The sequence below is a fragment of the Haemaphysalis longicornis genome, unplaced genomic scaffold (assembly GCF_048455015.1).
Source record: "Haemaphysalis longicornis isolate Haplotype H1 unplaced genomic scaffold, Haemaphysalis longicornis Haplotype H1 scaffold_4, whole genome shotgun sequence".
In the NCBI taxonomy this organism is placed as follows: domain Eukaryota; kingdom Metazoa; phylum Arthropoda; class Arachnida; order Ixodida; family Ixodidae; genus Haemaphysalis; species Haemaphysalis longicornis.
The window spans coordinates 81,426,783-81,432,782 of record NW_027526361.1 but is presented as its reverse complement, the minus strand read 5'-3'; positions in this window follow the sequence as shown (position 1 = coordinate 81,432,782).

Genomic DNA, 6,000 nt, shown 5'->3' with positions numbered 1-6,000 from the left:
AGCACATGCGGGAGGAAAAGCAAGCACAAAAAGAACAAAACTCCCGCTGGCGCAGTCAGGCAGGGGGCGCGCGAGCACTGCGAAGGCGGGAAATTTTATTCGCATTGGGTGACAGCAGTGAGCGAGTAACGGCGCTACAGCCCATTATGACGAAACGCTGCTCTGCACTTCCGACAGCATTCACATTGAGTGGAACGGCTTTAATGTTTTCTAGAATGCGTCAATGGTGAGTGGGCTATAAACAATGTTATGCCGGCAACGTTGCCTTTTATGCCAAGCAAGACACTTAAAAATCTGGTCTAGCAGGCTCACGAAACCAGAATGCCATTTCTTGCTTGTTTCGTATTGGTTTACCACTATTCCTACGCTTACTAATATTCTGCCCACTGATTCATCTGCAAATAGAAGACATGACTGTTTTTGCTTTTTGTTAGCTCTGATTATGAACAAGAGTTGGTGTCGAAACCAATCGTTCTTACTTGACAAATCATGAGCGACTCGCATGGGACACGACACTGAGCATTTAGTACTGCTCGACTTTTACCCCACCCGCTTATTTTCTACGCCGGGTACCCACGCACGTGTCCCCTGTTTCAATAGTTTGTTGGCTGTACCGCATCTAAAACGCTGACCCGCCAACCTAGTAGCCGAACTTAGAAAACTTACTACGTGAAATTACTGAAGCCAGGAGGCCCGGTTCGGCAGCATAGAACATATTTCAGTATGTAAGAACTCTATTTAAGAGTGAAGCTGGTCGGGCTTAGATATATCCATAATATAGTGTTAGGATAACCAGGCCCACTGCAGAGCTAATACATTGCGGGATATCAAGAGAAACTGCACTAGTTACGAAACCAAAGAGCGCAAGTTAAGTTAATTTTTCTCGATGACCTGAATGCGTTACTTGGAACATTTTCGCCTCATAATTTACAATACTAGTATTCCGGATTCCCTTTCAATGAAACATGAATTGATAGAACTATAGCTTCTTGCATAAGCCACAAACTCTTGGTAAGTTCTATGAGAAGAAAGGAAGAAAATAACACAACAAATTCCTTACTCTATGTTCGCGCGGCGTAGACAAGCCGTTTTTGTGCCTCCCCGTGACATGACTACCAATTTGTGGACGCCCTGGCAACTTGCTTGGGCCCAGCGTCGCAGGCAGTAACCACTCCTTTGTTAGCCCCGCCTGTCCTTGCAGACGTCTGCTCGGAGTTGCAGGGTATTATCATGCAACCACAAAAACGCGGTGGCCGAATCGGCTGTGGTCCGCGAGCAGGGTGGGTGACTACTCAGAGCCCGAGTGAAAGGGATGGGTATTTACGAGCAACAGACTTAAATGAGCCACACAGAGAAACCACGATTGTTTTATTCGAAAGATTTGGTGTGCATACTGCCGCCAGCCCTTGGCCGGCAGCAAGCGATGCTTTATTCACTGGGAAATTAATAAATTTAAGTTACAATTGGGACTTTCACGTGTCTCCCGTCGCCTATTACGTGATTTCTGTCATGACGTAACCAGAACAGGTCTTCAAGCGAACGTAAGAGCGCCCTTCATTCTGCAGCGACCTGCGGAACGCCCTGTTTATCTTCAGTTCTCCTAGATGGCGCCACCATACTGCGCAGGACCGATGTCTGCCTATGTTTTGTTTCTGGTCGCATTTGCACCTAGCTTGATTTTGTTGCGGTAACTAGTAATCGTTGTGCGAAATAAGGCGTATGCTGTACAAACAGGGTCACGTAAGACGATATCGCTTACGCCAATTGGCCACTGTCATGTGGAGCAACACCGAAGCGCCGGACTTGCTGTGTACTTAGAACAAGCATTGTACGCGCAGTACCAACCGCAGTACGCATTGATAATTCTATGTTTAAGTATAATTTAGTAAACTGCGTTAGAACGGTGGTTTGGGCTAGTTGGTGCATACTGAAATTCAAACCATTTAATCAATGCACGTGTATCGATCTTATGTTTTGTGTGCACTGTTCGATGCACTTCTTTTTTATCGTGCTGCCTTTTCGCCTCCCTTTCTTCGGTATATTTCGCAAGCCGCGCAATAAACCAACCAGTTTCTGGTCAGCGCCTTGTCTCGTCGTTTCCTTGTCCCGTCTTTTTGCGCTGTTTTGAATTTCTCTATAATTTAGTAACATCCAATTGTTTACACCACCATACTTACTGATATAAAAAGAATATACATTCCATTTAAACAAAAATGGCTTGTGAGGCTAGCTTATTAGCCATACTTAACTTGCGTTTGCTTTTTCCTGCCTCAGCCAATCGCACAGCTGTGCATATCACGAAATATCTTCTAGTGCGCGAAATGCGCTAGTAAGTCGGATGGCCATTTTTTTTTTGCTAATTTAATAGCTTACTTAGCGAAGTTTGCGTCAAAAATGGTGTCAGAATGGTTCTAAGGAATCAATCTTTCGAATGAGCTTAACTTTTGTTTTCTCTGCACGGCCCCTTGTCTGCATGGTCTGGTCTTGCTATGGTCTACATGGCTAGGAATGAAATGCGTAGTACGGCAGACGATAAAAAATGTGAGAAGGGACCAAACCCCATCAACCAGCGAGAAACAAATGTAAGAGGCATTGCTGATTTCATAAGCAATAATCTTTCCTATTCACTACTCCACTCTGTCATACGTGCAATGTAATCGCGGTCTTCCACCTCTTCTTCAGTTCCTGCGGTACCTTTCCCGCTACCCTTACCTTGCGCTCTTCATCTAGACGTTTCATCCCTCCCCTCCTTTGCCCTTCTATTGATTCCACTCTTCTTCCTCCACTTCCCTCTTTTACTATATTCATATTTCCCTTTCTCTCTCTCCTCTAAGTTTGAACCATCGCCCATTATCCATCTGCCGTTCCCCCCGTCCTGTCCAAGTCTTCCCTCATCCCCCCATCCATACTCTTTCTATCTATTTTGTTTTTTTTCTTGCTCTTCCTTCTCCATACCGTTCATTCACTGAAAATCAACTTACCTCCCCTACCCCTACTGCACCGTCCTCTTCCATCACCAATCACTCATCGACTAGTTCGCTTTAGATCCATAACCCAGTAGTGAGTAGTGAGCAGACTCCCCAGGAACGTTTCTTGCTTATTCCAGTGACCGACAGAAAGGCCAAAATTTTCGCCTTTGGGTAGCTCAAGGAAGACCATTGTCTTTAAAAAAACTGCTGAAGAGCTCGTTGAAGGCTCTGAACTATTTGCCGGGACATTCTATACCAGCGATATATGTTTCTGCCGCACGGCAATGTGAAAAAGAAAATGTATCCACCACTGTTCATAATGTTGCCCGCCCGCGGTGCGGGAGTACAAGCAGGATGATCTGACGAAAGAAATAAACGCAACCTCCCTCCGTCATTTTTATTCGTTTTCACCCTGGCTAGCTTTAGGGTCCCTTACCTCCAACGTTTCTCGACGCTACGTGTGATCTCCTCAGTGCGAAATAAGGCAATACGTAACAGTCCGCTGTTACCATCTATTGACGGGGTCGTTTTTTTTTTTTCATTTCTCCCTGAACGCTCATTTTCTTGCTGCAGGCTTTTCAGTTTGGGGTTCGGTTCCCCCCAGCTATTCCTTCTAGACACAATCCCCATTTTTGCGGCACCACACCAGGGCTCGCCTTCAATTCGTCGGCGCGGCCCTAAACGTCATCAGGCGTTTTCGTTCGCCTATTCCAACTACGCTACTTCCTCGCCTCCGAAGACTGCGTCGTCATTTCGTGGTCGTTTGTCCGCCTTATTCTTTTATCCCAATTGCCTTATTTTTCCCGTCTCACGTTGTTCGGGGAGCGTAGTGCGCGCTATCACCCGTCCCTTATCTCCCGTCGCTTCCAACTGCGGCCGCTGCTGCCGCGAGATCCCATGACTCAAGCGTGCGCACGCGTGGTGAAAGGTGCGAGTCCTTTTTTTCCTCTATGTAGTGAAGTTGTTTATGTTTTTCCTGGTGCAGACGAAGTGACCGCACTATACAACGCAATTCACTGCTGCCCGATAAAATGGTAATCATAAATCAAGCGCCGTCGGAAGATCGATGGCGACAGCAGCCGCGGGCCACCGTTCACGCTTGCCTAATAACCGCCGGTGTGGGAAGAAATTGCCGGCAGCCCTTCCGTAATCTTGGGCGTGTGTGCGAGTGCGCTGGTCGAGCACCCCCCCCCCCCCCCTTAATTTTCTTGGAGAAAAAATAGAAATCGCAGTGGAAAGTAGCGTCAGAACTAGCGCATATGACTATCCTTAAAACATTGCCACGTCTCTCCCCTTGAATGCATCTTCGCAGGTTTCCTTTTAGGCTGACGCTTCAGGCGTATCGTGGAAATAAGTATTGCGAGCATCTTGCCTGTGGTTGTCGAATACATAAACCGAGTGGGACAATTCGAATGATCGAGTGTAGTGGCGTAGGTAGGCATAATTTCTGAAGAGGAACCTTAAAAAAGGGAGAGGGAGAGCACAAGAGCAGGATAAAAAGTTAAAAACAAACTGGAAAACTCCAAAAAGTTCACAAATGCAAATATTTTTATTACAAGATAACAAGAACAAAAACAGAAACAAAGAATAAAAGGGAATAAACTCGGAATTAAAAGAGAGCGATTTTAGTGTAGCACAGGGGGCACTCGACATGGCCCTACAATTGTGTTATTGTATTGTGATTTTTTTCAGGGACATTACAACATGGCTGATCCTTCGGTGCAGCCTACCGTATGCGCGTAGGCTGTGAAAGAGAAATAATTATCAGTAACAAATATTTTATACGTGCGTAGTTACACCCCTTTTCCCCTTTTTATTCGTGAAGTAATAGCTTTCGGAACTGCTAATATACGCCATGCAAGGTATTAACCAGTTTTAGGAAACCAACCGCGATTGCCAGAACTTTGGTACGTTTAAAAATTTAGGAAAATCGAAAAACACAAGGCCTCATCCACAAAATTCCAAGTATAGTTTCCAACTTGAAAGCCCTATTTTTAATTTCTGCCTTGCTTGGGCACAGTTGGGAATCAATGGCTTTGACGTTTTACTACACTTCCAGAATAAAAATAAGCCTTCTGTACACTTCTTGCCCCCTGTTCCTTCTTGGGTCCCGTGGCCAAAGAACAAATTGCTTCCGTCGATTGCGGGACTGGAATGTGGTTGCACTGTTTTCTTTGTGTAATGAACCTATTAGGAATACCAAATGGCTCCGCTGTGAAGATAATATTTTATTATCTTCCCATTTTCTCCGAAAACCCTCGCTGGATGGTGAACTTTTGTGGAACTTCAAATTACGAAACACAGTAAATGGAATGGATAAAAAACGCGCAAAGAAAGGTCGTTCGTAAAATTTGGTATAACCACTGAGTTTCAGCTGCGTTAATAATACAGGGACGCACGAGACAGTATGGCATTCGTCGGGTATATTTTTTAGACAAAGCGTCAGTTCCAGATTATTCGGGCACTACGAAGTTTCTTTTGTGTACGTCCCGGCATTCATTTGTCTCTCTGAAGTGGGAAGGATTGTCGTTCCTATCAGAGACGCACTTTGCTAGGGATGACCTCGAGAAGAAAAAAAACTGTTTTGTGCGCCTATCCACATCCGTGAGCACTTAGAAGCATTGGTATTCAAGCAAAAAGGAATCGCTTCACTTATCCACGTGCAAAGGTATGGCATGTATTGACCTATCCTTTCAGGTGGATAGGTCAATACGTGCAAAGCCGCCGGTTTTACGGTGGCTCCTGGCACCGATTTGACGTTGTTAATCTTGCGGAAATCAGTGTGCCATACAGTTTGCATGCGTCCTCATTGGTATTGAATTGCTACTTTGCAGCCAACTCAGGCATGCGGTTGACACTTGTTGCAAAGGGTCACTGAACTCACTGGGTTTGCTCTGTAACACTCACGACAAAAGTTAACAAAAACATTGCATTTGAGGAACCCTCAGGGACCCCAAAAAATACATTCCATTTAAAGCCTCCTAGGGTCGCTGGTGACTGCCAAGAAAAAATGAGAGCTTCTTGTTGAGCA